Source organism: Aotus nancymaae, unplaced genomic scaffold (assembly GCF_030222135.1).
Source record: "Aotus nancymaae isolate 86718 unplaced genomic scaffold, 86718_ANA_hifiasm-v0.15.2.pri h1tg000057l, whole genome shotgun sequence".
In the NCBI taxonomy this organism is placed as follows: Eukaryota; Metazoa; Chordata; class Mammalia; order Primates; family Aotidae; genus Aotus; species Aotus nancymaae.
In genome coordinates, this window is record NW_026988471.1 from 20,538,700 (window position 1) to 20,556,009 (window position 17,310).

The following is a 17,310-nucleotide window of genomic DNA, read 5'->3' on the forward strand; positions in this document are numbered from 1 at the left end:
TTGGTAAGAGTTAAAAAAGAAAGGAAACCATCTCACTGGTACACAGTAAAATTAATAAGCTATTAGTTTATGTCTTGGAGTACTCTACTGCCATTAAAATGCATGACCTGCATCTTTATGAACCAATGGAAACATGATTTGGAATGTGGTTATGCTGCGAACTTTGATAGTGTTTTAGAGTCTGGAACATGGAATATATGTTCGTAAACAAATTATATTATCATGTATAATATATTATATGTCCAATATTTATAAATACATAAACTATAGTAAGAGTATAAAACAATGAATAATACCTATTTCACCCATAGAAGACTAGTTATCTCTAAGGAGAGATGAAGGGAAGAGATCCAGAGGCAGGTATTTTGCTGAATCTGGAAAAATATCTTTCAAAAAGACCTGAAGCCATTTGATAAAATATAAATATCTTTTTCATTTTGGTACCGAATGTACAAGTGGCTATGATGTAATTTTCTGTGATTTTTCTGTATCTTTGAAATAACTCATTACTTAAAATTTAAAAAAATACGTAAGTGCATGAAAAGTAGGCAGATGGGTGGAAGTGCCTCATTCAAATCATGTAAATTTTATATTAAGCCTGTTTATTACACTATTTCACAATAATTAAAATTAAAACTGTCTAATGATTCTTCTTTTGCCGTGTTGCTCTACATCATAAGGACTGTCTCTATAAAAATAACTTAGTGTAGATGCTCTCAGGAAAACAGCAAATTAATCCTGGAATTTAGAATTTGGAGACACACAGGATTTTCTGAGTGTGATCTGGGATTCTTAAGTGCTATATTAAGAGACATTTGAAGGTGAATCTCTGTTAATATCATTTATGCATTTATTGGTGACTTTGATCCCAAATAGTACATTTTAAAATATTTTGAATGAAAGTACACTATTGAATTAGTCAAACTCTTCCCAAAGTGACTTTTTGGAAGAGAGGAAGCCTCATAGCCATAACTCTTGTATTTGTTAAGTATCCTGGCATCTCCCTGTCCTAACCTACTCAGGAGTAAAAGTAGGAAATGTGCCTACTAGCAAATGGGCTGTGTATTAGGACAACTATAATGCCTAGTGAGGTTTTAGTGTCCTTTTTTGAGGTTCGCAGACCCTTGAAAAAATCTTTATTATAGCACTGACCACAAATACTGTAAATGTGATTCATTTATTTGAATATTCCATTGATTGTATAATTCATTTCTTTTTTAAGGGAAACTTTTTAATTTCAAACAAACATTTACCTAGAATCCACGGTGTGTGGACTATGGATAAATAAGATACAATATTTACTGACTGACAATCTACAGTTTAGAATAATCATTCTAAATACTACCTGCAAACTGAAAATTGTGGAGGTATACACACACACACACACACACACAATTTACACACAGACATACCTCAGAGTTATTGCAGATTTAGTTCCAGACTACTGTAATAAAGTGACTATCCCAATAAAGTGAGTTACATGGATTTTTTTTGCTTTCCCAGTGCATATTAAAGTTAGTTTAAACTATACTGTAGTTTATTAAGTGTACAGTAGCATCATGTCTAAAAATGTGCATATATTAAGTAAAAAATACATTATTGCTAAAAAATGCTGATCATCATCTGAGCCTTCACTGAGTCATAATCTCTGCTGGTGGAGGGTCTTGCCTCAATGTTAATGGATGCTGACTGATCAGGGTGGTGGTTGCTGAAGGTTGGGATGGTTTTGGCAACTTCTGTAAGACAACAGTGAAGCTTGCCACGCCAGTTGACTCTTCCTTTTACAAAAGATTTGTCTGTAGCATGCAACAATGATATTTGATAGCATTTTACCCACAATAGAACTTTCTTCAAAACTAGAGTCAATCTTCTCAAATTCTGCTGTTTTGTTAACAAGTTCGCATAATATCCTAAATACCTTGATGCCATTTCAACAATGTTCACAGCATCTTCACCAGCATAGATACTCTCAAGAAACCACTTTCTTTGCTCATCCGTAAGAAGCAAATTATCATGCCTTGAAGTTTTATCATGAGGTTGAAGCAATTTAGTCACATCTTCAAGATCTACTTTTAATTCTAGTTCTCTTATTATTTTCCCCATATCTGTGGTTTCTTCCTCCACTGGAGTCTTGAACCCTCAAATTTATCCATGAGAGTTGGAATCAACATCTAACCTCCTGTTAATTTTGATCTCTTGACTTCCTCCCATGAATTATGAATGTTCTTAATGGCATCTGAAAGCCTTTCCAGAAGATTTTCAGTTTGCTTTTCCCAGATCTATCAGAGAAATCACTATCAATGGCAGTTAAGCCTTATAAAGTGTGTTTTTTAAGTAATAAGACTTCAAATTCAAAATTACTTCTTGATCCATGGCTGCACAATCAATGTTGTGTTAGCAGACATGAAAATATCACTAATCTCTTTGTTAATTTCCATCAGAACTTTTGGTTTACTAGGTCCACTGTCGATGAGAAGTCACATACTGAATTGATTTTTTTTTTTTTCTGAAGAATACCTCTCCACATTGTGCTTAAAATAGTCATCAGTACACCATGCTGTATACAGCTGTGCTGTCACCTATGCCTTGTTGCTTCATACGTGGAGCATAGGCAGAGTAAGTTTACCATCATTTTTGAGGGCCCTAAAATGTTCAGAATGGTGAGTGAGCATTGGCTTCAACTTAAAGTCACCAGGTACATTAGCCGCTCGCAAGAGAATCAGCCTGACCTTTGAAGGGTTGAAGCCAGGCTTTGACTTTTCCTCTCTAGCTATGAAAGAACTTCTTCTAATAGAAGGTTGTTTCATCTATTAAAAATTGGTGATTGAATGCAGCTACTTTCATAAATGATCTTAGCTAGATCCTCTGGATAACTTGGAGCTTCTCCATCAGTACTTGCTGCTTCACCTTGCACTTCTATGTTATGGAGATGGCTCCTTTCCTTAAACTTCATAAACCAACCTCTGCTGGCTTCGAACTTTTCTTCTATAGCTTCCTACCTCTCTCAGTCTTTTAGAATTAAAGGGAGTTAGGGCCTTTCTCTGAATTTGGTTTGGGCTTCTGGCTGGTTTGATTTACCCAGACCATTCAAACTTTCTCCACATCAGCAATAAGGCTATTTTGCTTTCTGATCATTTTTGTGTTCACTGGAGTAGCACTTTTAATTTCCTTTAAGAACTTTTCTGTTGCATTCATAATTTGGCTGTTTGATACAAGAGACCTAGCTTTTGTCCTATCTGGATTTTCAATATCCTTTCTCACTAAGCATAATCATTTAGCTTTCAATTTAAAGTGAGAGATGGGTGACTCTGTCTTTCACTTGAACACTTAGAGGTCATTGCAAGGTTATTAATTGGCCTAATTTCAATATTGTTGTGTCTTAAGGAATAGAAAGATCTGAAGAGAGGGAGAAAGACAAGACAGTAGCTGGTGGGCAGATTAGTCAGAACACACTTAACATTTATCAGTTAAGTTCCCTGTCTCATATGGGAGTCATTTGTGGTACCCCAAAATGATTACAATAGTACCATCAAAGATCACTGATCACAAGTCAACATAACTGACATAATACTAATGAAAATTTTGAAATATTGCTAGATTTACCAAAATGTGACACAGATATGGGCCTGGAAAAATGGCACCAATAGACTTGCTCTATGCAGGGTCGCCACAAATCTTCAATTTGCAAAAATGTGTAAGAAATGAAATAACTACAAAGTGGAATATAGCGAAATGTAATATAAGGGGTGTGTGTGTATGTACAGTCAGACACTATATATATGTATATGACTATACACACATATGTATATATACACATTATACAAATGTTTTACCTCAGAGTATTCTAAACTGCACCCAGGATCAAGAATATGAATGAATTAAAATAGGAAATATGTAATAATTGTCAGGACTTGTTAATCTGCATTGAAGTGAATAGTGTCTATTAAAGGATAATTTCAGTTATCACCATATTATAACCATTTACCCCCAAATATACCCATATTTGTGATTTTATCAAGCTGATATATAGTATTTTACTCTATTTGGGGCAGTAGCTTCACAAAGACAGTGAATTATTCTGTAATATTGCACAGAGCTCTGAGGAACATGAGAGCATCTATTCCATATTCTCTCCTCTAAGTTTGACAATTTTTCAAACTCCCTAGGCCAGCCACTTTTCTATTTCAGGGCTTACAGTTCTATGATGATCTTCTCTCTCTCATGCAGCTGGGATTTATGGGAGAATAGCAATGATTTGAAAAAATGAGCCAGTCGGATTAAGCCAGAATGACTGCATCTTCCCATACAACTGTGGATAACTATGAGACCCTCCCTTTTGTTCCTGTCTTTTCTCCACCCCTCCTCATCATTTTCACTTTCCCCTATTGTCCTCCAGACCTATGCTTTTGAAATCCTTGTGTAGTCAGTCTGCCTTCTCTTAGTCTCATTCCTGTTTGCCAGCCATCAAAGGCCTGTGTGTTTGTAACAGGTGGATCCTGGAGTTTGGCTTCTTGCAGAGACCATTTAATGGCCTTGTTTGTTGACTTGCTGCTGGAGGCATGGCTGGCCCAAAGATTAACTGGGTTCAAATCTTTTCTACTTCCAATGCTCAGTCACAGAACAGTGCTTGCCTTCTGCCTGCCTGCCTCCCTCCCTCCCTCCCTGCCTTCCGTCCTTCCTTCTTTTTTCCTTTCTTCTCCTTTCTTCCTTCCTTACTCCTTTCTTTCTTCCTTATTCCTTTCCTGTCTCCTTCTGCCCCTCTGACTCTCACTTTCTTTTTTTCTTTCTTTATCTTTCTTCGTATTTCTTCATCTTTCTCTCTCTCTCTTTTTTCCTATGTGCTTACTAATGGGTGGCATGAAGTGGAACAGTTAATCAACTGCCCCTTCCCTATGGAGATCCAGCATCTATGTCTACACAGCAGTGCACTGCACAGCACCAGAAGAGCAATTCACATAGATCCTGATGTGAAGTGTCCCTAGAGTTGTGGGCTATGATACTCAGGTTTGGAGGCTGTTGGAAGGGCTTCTACTACCTTTTCATTATTTGAAAGCATGTCTAGAAAATTCAGACCCTTCACATTCTCACATTTTCATAAGATGCAAAGGATCCAATGATAAACTGCCTTACTAGTATTTGTCTTCCCAAGGTGACATAACTTTATTCCACATTTAAATCCTGTAACAATAGAATGTAAGGACTATAAAAGTCTTGGAGATCCTCTGGTATATGCTCCTTATTTTATAAATAAAGACATTGTTGTAAATTGCAATGCATATTATTTTTTTAAGTTATAAAATCACAGTGCCTAAGACCAAAGTACTTATTTTTCAGTGGGGTGTTGTGTCACTACATATAATGCAGATTTCTGGACCATTTTGAAATCTTGAAATAAATGCTATAAGGCATATATAAAGCAGTTTCTCTTTAAAATAAGAAATAATGTAAATGTGATGGAGTCTCCGTAATTATAGTTGCAGTTCAATATGAAAAATGTGTTCTTAAGTTATTTTACAATGGACTAACACTGAACCTAGGTTCTCTACAATTTCTTTTTAAGTGTTAAAAACTGACCCTAATTTTGACTAGATACTTCATTAATATTCATTTGTGTATAATTGCCTTAATTTCAGTGATAATGACTTCAGCTACCAACTGTTTGATTGATGGGTCTTGCATCTTCTCTGGGAAGAAGCTAAGATATAAAAATCACACCATTCATGCATGTCTGGTATTTTTAGCTGCCTTTAATTACTAACCAGCTAAATAAGCATGCAAACCACGCTGTGATTGATAGGATCTCTTGGTTGAAGTGATTTTTTTTTCTCAGAATTTGGAAGATGCTTGAATCAATTGAGTACTAAAAATAACCACTGAAAACTGAATCTTCCAGAATCAGGATGCTCTTGAATAAAAGTATCTAACAAGAAGGAGGGATTAACCTGTACCCTTTAAGACATTCTGATTGGAGAAAGAAGCAGCAGAAAGTTCTCATAGAGTGCAGCAGTATGAAAAAAAAACCTGTAATATACCAAACCTTTATTTACTGAAGACATGCTAAGTGGCAACATGCCAGGAACAAAAGGAGACATGAACTTCAAGTCAATGGGGGCAAAGAAAAGAACAAGACAGAGAACACAAAATGTGCAATTGAGCCCGAAGACCTAGGGCTGAGAAAAACACATTTTAGCTCAGAGCCGTGTCTGCCTTGGGAGGATGATAGCATTTCTTATATCATACAATGCTGGTGAGTAAAATTTCGAGGAAGGAGTTCAACAGAAAGATATTTGAAAATATCACCTACGTAAAAACCAGAATGCTTTCAAACCAAGCAGATTGTAATAATAATAAAGCAAAATGCAACAACAACCAAAAAAAATGCATAATCTGGAAAAGGTTACTCTAGCCAAGAATCAACTTGACTAAGAAGTGTTTCTAGACACTTTCTTTGTTAATAATAAACAGTATTATCCTAATGAAACATGATAGCTAGAATGCTGCCACTCTCTGAAAAGTGTTTGTATTGTGTTGGATGTCTTGCATTGGATAGAAGTTGAATTTTGGCACCCCCTGTATTTCTTTATATTCTCTCTCTATTGTCTGACCCTTTTTTATCAAGGGGAGTGCACGCTCTCAGACCTTTTTCTTGGCTGAAGTCCTAGACTCTAGTGGCATATCCAAGTCCAAAATCTCAGAATAACCCACAAACCATAATATTCTTTCCTCCAGCCATTCAAAACTCTGTCCACATGGTGCTTTTGAAAGAGGAGGAAAGCAAGCTGATGATTTAAATTCACACTCTGGCTGTTCTGTCTTCTTCAACAATATCTAGACTTTTAAAGAAAATATTTTATAATATCTATGAATCTGTAATGGCTGAATTTAGGAGACATAAAAGGCCAAAGAAAAATGTTTGGAATGATTGTTTTCTTAAATATATCACCCAAGTGTCTTAATCAGGTAACGTAGGGAAGGAGAAACAACAGGGAGAAGATAGTCCTGCTCGATACATCAGTCTCTATTTTATATGTATCAATTGTTTGTTTGTACAAGGATGTGGACATTTATTAGCTTCTGGGGACCTCTCTAAAGGCTGCTAGGAAAACACAAAGACTAGGTAGTAAAGGCGTCATTGGTCTTCCCAGTAAGTAGTTTCCAGCCCAAGAGCAAGTAATGACTGTCTTCTCATCCTGATCCTGTAAAAGTGGGGATACATGACTGTCTTTCTCCTAGCCTCAGAGAAACTATGAGATATAAGTATGTTTTTGTTTCTGCTTTTGGTAGAGAAGAAAGGGGATTTTTTAAAAAAAGAAGCAAAACAAACAGCAAAAATAAAACTTTATTTATGATGATCTGCAATGTGTGGCTTTCAAGGCTTGGTTCCAAGGAAGTTGACCTAGTGAAATAGGCTCAGGCACTGCTCACTTTGCACGCAGGATAACACATTCTCCCAGAGAGCACTTGACAGTGGCTTTATTTATCAGACACTTTCACTGACTCCCTGCTCCTTCAACTGTGTGTCTTTCTTCTGTGTAGTAAAAATAACCCCACTTTCTTCTTTCTCTGTAACATATAGTAGAAAACAAAAACAGAAACAAATGAGAGATGTTGCATTTTAGAGAGTCTGAGGCCATGTGGAAAAGAAGGAAAGCTGCGATTATGTTAACATATGGAGGAAAGTGAGTTGCTAATGCACTCGGTTTCTTTTATTTATATTCTTTCTTCTGTTCCAAGTAGTGTTACTGGGCTGTGAGCACCTGATGACACCCTCACACTGCGCCACGGTGTGATTTTCCTGGAATTGAAGCTGGATTATGCCAGTATTTTCAAGTTACAAATAAAAATGAGAAAGTAAATCCCACAGCCAAGGTCTGTTGTTTGCATTAGCACAAAGCTGGTTAAGTCAGGAATCTTCTAGTCTGGTAGTGCTATAAGGGATAGAGGGTGGCCACTTATTTCAGGGTGTGCTTCCTTCCCCAGTTCTCTAGCTTCTGCATGAGCATCACTAACAACTACCTCTTCGGTAGGTCACTAGTAAGCCCTAACCCATGACTACAGTGACTTTCAGAACTATGAAAGGCAGACAACACAACATACCTCTGTTCTTTAGGTAATGATTATGTTGAAAATAAGTACAGTAGAGGTTAGGGAGAAGAAAGCAAATAATACAGAAATTACTCAATAAATATTTGTGGAATAAATGAAAGAATAGATATGGGCTGAAAGTCTTATTAGAGGTGATAGAATGGGATTTGTTAAGCAGAGAAAAGTGAAAGGGACTACAGGAGAGGAAATAATAAAAACCACTTTCATTGGCCAGATTCTGTGATAAATACTTGCATACATCATTTCATTTAATCTTCAAAATATACCAATTAAGGTTAGTTTTATTATTCTCCTTTTACAAGGGAAAATTAAGGCTTAATAAAATTAAGTCAACTTTCTTCCATTGCATTGTTAGATAGCAATAGAGCCGGGATATGAATGCATTTATGTCTGACACCAGCTTTTGCTCTTTTCACTGCTCTGTTGTCTCCACGAAGACTGACTGAGCTCATTCACAGCCTTCCTTTTACACGTTCTATATTCTTTCTCCCCATCTTTTTGTGTTGAAGTTCTTTCTATCCATTTAGTCAGGTGCAGCGAAAGTATCAACTGTTTATGAAGCCTTTCCTGATTCTCTCAATAACACATGAACTCTTTTCTAAACACATAGCACTTGTGATGTATACCTGTCACATAGGCACAGGCAACCTAAGCCCCTCATATGGCACTAACTGTATTTTGCCTTGCATCACCAGTTCAGCTATGTTCTTATATTCTATGGTAAACTGTAACTTCCCTGAGAAGTTACGCGCTATTCATCTTTACCTTTATTTCCCTAGAATGTCTACGACTAAGTTGAATCAATTAGATTTTTTTTAGTTGAATCAATTAGAGAATCTTCAGCAATTTTCTTATTGCTTATATTATTAGCTTATTAGATTTCTGGATTTGAATATTTATAACCCATTTTTCTGCTTTAAGTATAGATTATAAAATCATCCCAATTGGTCTATGTCCATAAATTTATGACAGTCTGAGAAAATAGGAAACTATCACTTTAGAGAACCTTTTTATTTATAAAGCTCATGAATCACCTGTGTCTGTTGGTGCCATGTGACATGAAATAGGACAAGCAGCCTGAGGGTGTTTTTAAACATTGTTTTGAATGAACAAATAGTTGTTGTAAGAGCTTCAAGAAAGCACAGATGATATATAGCTATATTAACTATAATATCCCCTCCTATTTAAAATCTACTATACTTTTATTCATATAATAGTACTTAGTCACAGTTATCTGAGTAGAAGGAAGACAAATGAGGACTTACTTTTCAGGGGTAAGAGAAGGTCATCTTGATTGAAGTGTTTAAGTCTTTTTTTTCATCTTCCAATCTCAGTTATGGAGCATAATAAATTACCTTTCTGTCCCTTTAGAGAATTATTAACATAGACATACTATTAACCTTCTCTAGCTTCCTAATACACAAAAAGCTAAACAAGTGTTTCACTCTCTCACATACTATATTCCCAAGGGGGGAAATGTTCATGTGAAATATGTCCCCCTATAGGAATGGAGATGGAAGGAGACTTGGAAAACCATATTTATGCTCCATGGCAGGCCATTGTCTACCTATAGCCTAGGGAGCATGTGTGAATGTTCAACTGAGGAACACTTGTCTCGGTGATTGAAGTTACACTCAGCCTAATGAAGAAAGTGGTGACTCCTCTAGTCAGTCAACTCACATGAATTCAGCCTGGCACATCCTGGGGCAATTAAGTTACATTTAGGACCCTCTCATGAGCACCAGGACAATAGACTATTTCCAGAACCTGAGATACATCCAGCTCCTTGGGTTATCTTCCAAAGATGTTGTCATCTCTAAAAGTCTATATCTATGCCCAGCTAATTGCAATATTCTTTTTTGATCTCTTGTCTTCATAGAGAACCATTCGACTGTATTCCTGACCTACATCCTTTTTGTTATGAAATTAGTCGTTTCTAAACCTTCATCATCCTTATCTTTCCTAAAATGTTTATCATTTTCCACTTTCAGTTATAATTATTTGTGTTCATGGCTTAGCTTCTTTTGTAGACAGCAATAATAGGGTATGTTTTGAGTCCGCTTTATGTCCTTCATAGTACAAAATATGTTAAAAAGAATGAAGAAAAATGAAAAAAGAAGGAAAAGGAAAGAAAAGATGGCCAAATGAAGTCTTTCCAGTTATTAATTTCACTGGGCTTATTTGTCCTAGAAACAAGATGGAGAAAAATATAGATGTTTTAAGTCAGGTATCCTGAATCATGTTCCCATGGTGTTAATTACCAGCTGTGTGATCTTGGAAAATTTACTTAACTTTGTTGAAAAACAGATTTCTTCCTAGAAAAATGGGTTCAAGGAATACTAAGTTGTGGGGTTATTTAAAGATTATAGGATTCTGGTGCCTTATGAAGCAGGCAGGACAGATGGTTTTCAGGCAACAATGGTAACTGTATTGCCTTAACCCTTTCTCAATGGACCTGCTTCCTATCAAACCAACAAACTGATTGCATTTGTTCTTTCTCTAAAGCACACTTCCCTAGTGGAAAGACCTTTCCCAGCTCCCATTGCGAAGAAATCAAGATCAGACATATTTGTATTAGAATACATGTGGTAAATGAAGTAAGCTTCACAATAATACTAAAACCTAACTTTGCTTTGAATGTCACATTTTAGGACATGTGATCATTAGACTCTGACGTGGACATTTTTTTTGTAAAAAGGAAGGAGGAATATGCCAGCTGGCTCATTGGGTTGTGCTAATTCTAAAGAATTATGGTGATCTTTTTGTAAGGATAGGCTCTTACCTCCTTCCTAAAAGCAAAGTGATTCACTTGTCTCTCTGCTCCTCTCTTGCTTTTACCCTTAATATAAGCTGTGAATAGAGTGGCCTGTCAGTTTCTCCAATATATATTTTTTTCTCAGGTGGCTTTATCAGTATCCATTCATAGTAAATAATATAAAATCCCAGTGAAAATTGGCTTTCGTAACAGGGAAAACTGTGGTCTCAAATAACAAGAAATCCAGATGTAGTAGTTGACTCTGTACATGGCAGGTCATGGATTTGGCTCTGAATCTCTGTGTTACCTGACAATTTTCCCAACTACTGACTTTTGGGTAGTATTGTGACTGCTGCAATTTCAAGCATCATATCTGCTTTTAATAACATTGGGGATGTAGGTCCAAAAGCGTCTCATCTGATCATAATAATATCCAGTGGGGAGGATGGAACTCTCTTTCTGTATCTTCCAAGAAGAGCTTTGGAGTCTTATCTTCAAATCTCATCGACCAGAGTCATGCCTTATGCCCACTCCAAGCACATCCCTGGTGAGGGGAGTGAGATGGCCATGATTAGTATAGGCCTGTGCACCTGAGGCACATGCCATGTGAAACACAGATAGATATCAGAAGCAAAAGTGTTTTCTGTTATAAAGGACAAAAGACATAGAAAAATATGGGGCAAGCAACTAACAGAATGGCTGTAGTGGATTTTTGAATATCAAAATGACTTTTTATAACTCTGAAATAAGAGTCATTATCTTTTGCTGATATAATGGGAAAATCAGTGTGGAATTACATGTCGTTTTCATGCATAAGCAAATCATGGGTTGGTTTAGTTTTCATTTTGTTTTTTAGGATAAAATAAGAGATATTTTGTTGCAAATATATATATTTTTCCACTTTGTAAACAAATCTGGGGCGACTTTACCTGACCTAATAGATGTGGGTGAGTGGAAGAAAAATTATTTATAAAGTTAATTCAGTAGCGTTTTGATGTTTAACTATCTTTAAAATCTACCTCAATGGCAATTTTGAACTGTGGATGATTTTCAAGGTTTCTTTTTGCCTGGAAAGACAAAGGCACAGGCAGACTAGGAGGTGTCTTGCATTGTTTCTCCCTGTCTTCTTTCTTTATGTATATATATTGTATTTCTCATTTTTGTTTTAGCTCCATAGGATTTGAACACCCTCCTTATTTGAAGTCATTCCCTATTATGGATTGAATATTTTCATTTTTCTAAAGGTATATGCTAAAGCCCTAACCTCCCATGTGACTGATATTTGGAGACAAGTCTTCAAAGAAAGTAATCAAGGTTAAATAAAACCATAAGGGCAGAACCCTGATCTCATGAGATTAATGCCATTCTAAGAAGGGATCTCAGAGGGTTTACTCTCTATATCCTCCATGCATAGGGACCAAGGAAAGGTCCTGTGCTGACGTAGGGAGAAAGTGGTCATTTACAAGCTGGGAAGAGACCTTCACCAGAACCTGAATTTGCTACCACCTTGATCATGAACTTTTAGCCTCCAAAACAGTGAGAAAATAAATTTTTGTTCTTCGAGCCACCCAGTGAATAATATTTTCTTATGATAGCCCTAGAAGACTAATACTTTGCCTAAAGTGGAATTCTTGTGGGAGGCAGTGACTATTTCTTATTACAGAAGCCTAAAAAGTCCTATCAGTCAGCCAACACAGGAAAATGTGTGGTCTGGTCTGGGATCAGCTAAGCTAATGCTCCAACCCAAGACTGGAAGAAGCAATGGAAATATTTATAAATGCAGTTAAGAAATTAGTCACAAGGCAGTAGGAGTGTTGAGATTCTAACAAATGAGTTGCCAGGAGCATGACCTAAGCTGTCCCCAGTCACCTTGTTTTGCTTGATTCCTACTTGTTTTCTGAGTCTGGTTCTCCAGACTTTTGTTTGTGAGTTGTCTCATACCTTCTGCTACTTAAGTGAGCCAGATTTTGTTTGTGCATTTGCATGCATGAATACCATCTAATATGCCTCTCTTCGTTAATAAGAGGTTGTCAGGTATTTAGAACCAAAAGTTAACGATCATCTGACTACTCCTTTCACTCTCTAAGTATCTCAACAATTCCAACTATTTCTTAGCCCCACAACCTCTGCCTTCCAGATTGGCTCCAAACCATTCCCTGACTCTGGAGCTTTTTTTCCATCAAAAAGCAGTTCATAGCCATGTGGCATGAGGGATAAGATGATGGTCCAAGAAAATAGTTATCTTAGATCAAAAATTTCTTTTAAAGCTATTCTCATTCTGGAAAACAAAGGAAAGATTAATAGCCCCAGATATTTTGTGACTTTAGCAGTTGTGTTCAGAAGTCTGTTCTTGGCAGGAGAGACAAACCTATCTGCTGGATGAAAATAGGAGGCCTGCTGGCTTTACAGAAGGCAATGGTGTTTTGGTTGCTATTGAAATTTTTGTGTTTTGTTTGTATACAAAGGAACATTCTTATAAATTATGCTCTTCATTATTACTTTTTTTTCTGAAATGGAAAGAACTGAACCTGGAACTGGGAAGAGTACAATCTCCAGCACATCACTAGAATTCCAATATAGAGAGTAAAAGAAATCATATTCAGCTGGTAGTAGCAATGAAGACTACAAAGAGGAATAGTTCTTCTGGGAAGGCTAAGATTAGGTAAAGCATTATATATGAAAGGAGATAGAAGATGGTGGTGTGCATCAGGGAAAGGCGGGAACAGTAGGTAGGTAGAAGAGAGCAGAGGGTTATAATGGATGACATTTGAAAAGAGTGTATGTTGGAAGAATAAGGGTAATAAGGAAGGAAGGAAGCAGCAAACCATCAAGGAGAAAAATGCTGAGTTGGTGTTTGACATATAGATCTTATCTTGTATTAGGGCATGCAGGGATATCATCACATAAAAACTAACAACCACACAGGTCACATTTCTTGGGAAGAACACTAAGTGAATGAGTGGCAAAGGCATTAAGCATTAAGCTTTCCAAAGATTATTCCATCAGCACTTGCCTATCAGTGCATTTCATGTCTCTGGGCTTGGATTAATTTAAAGCTCTTTTGTGTCTGTGGAAGGTTCCAGGAGTTAGGTGCAGAAGCCACATCAGTATCCTTGAGCCTGCACTGACTCCAGGATGTGGATATCACCAGAGGGATTTTACTAGAGAAAAACAACTTTCAATGATCTATGTTTCTTAGCCATTTTGGGCCTAGCCAGGCAACCAGTCTCGCTGCAATGCCGGGCCAATAATTGTGTGGGCTCAGAATCTCAAGAAAGCAGACATTTATCAACAAGGTGCATTTTGAGACACAGGACTCCCTGAGCAGGGGAGAGGCTGTTCTTCCAAGCTCAGTTATCCCTTTTGTTTTGGAGACACATCTTTATCGAGGAAGAGCAGGATAATGACGATGCTTTCATGCTCTCTATGGAGCCCAAGGCCCATGAGAAGGTATTCAGTCTCTCCATTTTTCTTGCCTGACTGTGCCTGAAGACATGAGAAGCTTCAGGATGCATGGCATGTTTGCTATTTCTTTTCTCTTCCCTCCCCTTCTCACGCTGCACTGATGATAGGCTGATTCCTTGTCATCATAAATTTAGATGCTGTCTTTGAATTAATGTTTCTTTACAGTTTTCCTGGAAGGGATCTTTCTCCATCAGCCCATGCTCTCAGGTGATCTCATAGGGAGGAACTAAGGCCCAAAGAAATTCATTTGCCCAGGTTCAAAAAGTAGAGTTAGGATTTATTGATCATCTTTAAAAGCTCCACCCATGAAGGATCTTAAGTCATAATTACCCACCATACAGAGCATAGGGGATACCACCTGCAAGACATGGGGAGGAACTGGCCAAGAGAGGGCCCAGGTGAAAGCAGAGTAACATCCCATAATAGAAGCGAGTGTACATAAAACTGAGCTGTCTTCCTTTGCAGGCACCATGCCTATTTTTAAACATAGACTAAAAACACAAACAATGAAGCAACTCTGTTTGAGATCCACTTATGACTGACAGATACACTGCTTCCAGCACACCAGGGTCCTGTCTTATTTTTGTTCCTCTGTGGATGAGAAGGACCTCAGCATTCTATGCCATGTCTCCTTAGCTTTTACAATAGCTGTTGATTTGTTTGGGTGACAGAACCCTGTTAGCCCCACAGCTAGTTTCTGGAGCATAAACTAAACTCAGACTAGGAGATGACCAAGAACTCTCTTTCTCCTGCTTGTGTCTATGAAGGAAAAACCACTTGACCTTCTGTAATGAGAGCCCCATCTCTTCAGCTGTATTCACTCATTGCTGAACACAGGTTCATTCTACTCAAAGCTCTGGGATCACTCCATTCCCTTACCTGGGAGCTTCGGTTGCAGTCAGGAATGAGATATCTTATATTGGTCTCCCGTACTGAGTCCCTCTGAACTGATTCCCCAGGATGGCATGCTACTTCTATCATGGTACTACATTGCTCTGAAGTTTTCTGCTTTCATGTCTGTCTTTTCTTGATAGGGAAAGATTGTGGTCCATTCATTTATCTATACCTATCACCAAGCACAGGGTGTGGCAGACATTACGGGATGTAATAAGTCATTAGATTCCATTGCTGTGAACTAGCTAGAGAAAAAAAGTATTAATACATATCAGATTAAGGCTCTGCCTTACATCTTCCTCCTTGCTGGTCTTTCAGTTCTGGGAAGAAAAGGGCAATAATGAATTAAAAGCCTAACACCTCCTATCAAAGACCAGCTAACAGCAATCCCTACCCAGATCAATAAGTCTGTTCTCTTCCATTTGATCTCCCTGTTGGCTGGATAGCCTTCTTCTGTCTTTGTTTATTGGGAGATTTTCTCTGTTCACCTGCCTCATATTCAGATCCATGGAAACTTTGGGTCCTGATGCCTATCAATAGCTAGCTGGTTCTGTCCCTAGCCTAACCCAATAATAAGCTTGGGAAAATCTGGACTTCCAGACTAAATACAGGAAGAAACATGTGGTGTTTGCTATTTGTCATTTTTGGTCCAGTCTAGCGTCCTGTTTTCAAAAGGCTTTACAAAGCCCTAGCTACCTCATCCATCTCCTGTGCAGTATAAACAGGGAATAGGCTTCAGAGCTTACCAACTGCTTTGAGGCAGTGTTGTGTAGCAGAGGAATGAATACTTTGAACATGGAAGAGCTAAAAACTTTTGAATATTGGCTTCATCTTTACTCCAATTAGCTGAGCAATTGAAGAGTCACTTAACTCTCTCAGCCTCAATTTCTTCATTTTTATATGCAAGTAGTTGTGTTAGATGATTTTTATGGTATTCTTTTGTTCTACATTTTATAAGCCTTAGAATTTAGCTGTTCTTCTATAATCAATATAATTGGGTTATTTGGATTTAAATCAGCCCATCCTGACCTATCCTTGGACACGTCTTAGTGCTGGTAACAGTTTTTTTTCAAGACTGTGAAACTAATATCTTCTTTGAGCTAAGGATACTGGTATCTTAGGGCCATGAGTATAGATTTATTAGATGTTTCACCAAGATACACTGTAGTATCCATGCCCCAAACTGGCCCTTATTATAGTCTAACAGAGATAATTAAGCAGGGCACATTTGTGATGGCCAAGTAGAAGAGAAACCAGAACTTTTGTGCACCTTTTAGATAGTGCTTATTTATGTGCTGGTAACTAAAGTTGCTCTTTACACTGGGCTCCCAATCTCAAGCACTATTTTTAATTCACAGAGTTAAATCCAGCTGAGTTTGAAATCTGTTGCAGCAAGTCACCAGAGGGACTATATATCTTTCCCTTTCAGAGAAGAAGCCAAGCACAGCAGTTCAATTAAACTAGCACTAAGTCCTGCACTCCAAAGACCGAAGGGCCTGAGGGAAAGGCATCAAGGGGAGAGTAATATGCTCCTGTTCACCCCTCTTGGCTAAAAAAAGCATGGTGTTTGTGACCAGAAAATTGAAACAGAATGAGATTCAAGATGGCAGCCACAGCCTCCTTTTCTATTAACCTCCAGGCTGGACTGCTCTGTAGATGGAAGGGTGACCAAGATAAATTACTTCTTGATTCTTACTGCATTGTTTCACTAACATAAGAAGGTTATCTGAGATGTATTCAGTTCCCACCAAAAAATGCCTAAGATTGTAAAACTTATTAGGACAGAAGCTCTTAGACCAGCCAAGCAAACAAGGTATCTTTAAAAAAAAAAAAAAAGCTAAAACACACTTACAGGATTTCAGAATAAATGAGATATGAAATGGTAGAACTGCCATGATAATTATTGGCTCTCGAATTAATGGTAATAATTACCTTAGCAAATTGCCTTTTAACTGTTCAGTGAACAAGTTCATAATCTAATCCTACATTGTTTTTTTAACCAGTTTCTCTCTACTTTTATGCTTTGAGGCTAAAGCTTCTTGCTTTAGAATAATTCTTTCTTTAATCCCTGCTAACCTAAGCCCTTGCTA

The 17,310-nt window shown here is 37.4% G+C and overlaps 1 long non-coding RNA gene across 1 annotated transcript in view; it reads left to right on the forward strand.

The window, feature by feature from the left end:
* The window catches only part of LOC105717946 (uncharacterized), a 268,071-nt gene that overhangs the window by 68,332 nt on the left and 182,429 nt on the right, over nt 1-17,310 (forward strand). The gene's annotated exons all lie outside the window — the stretch shown is intronic.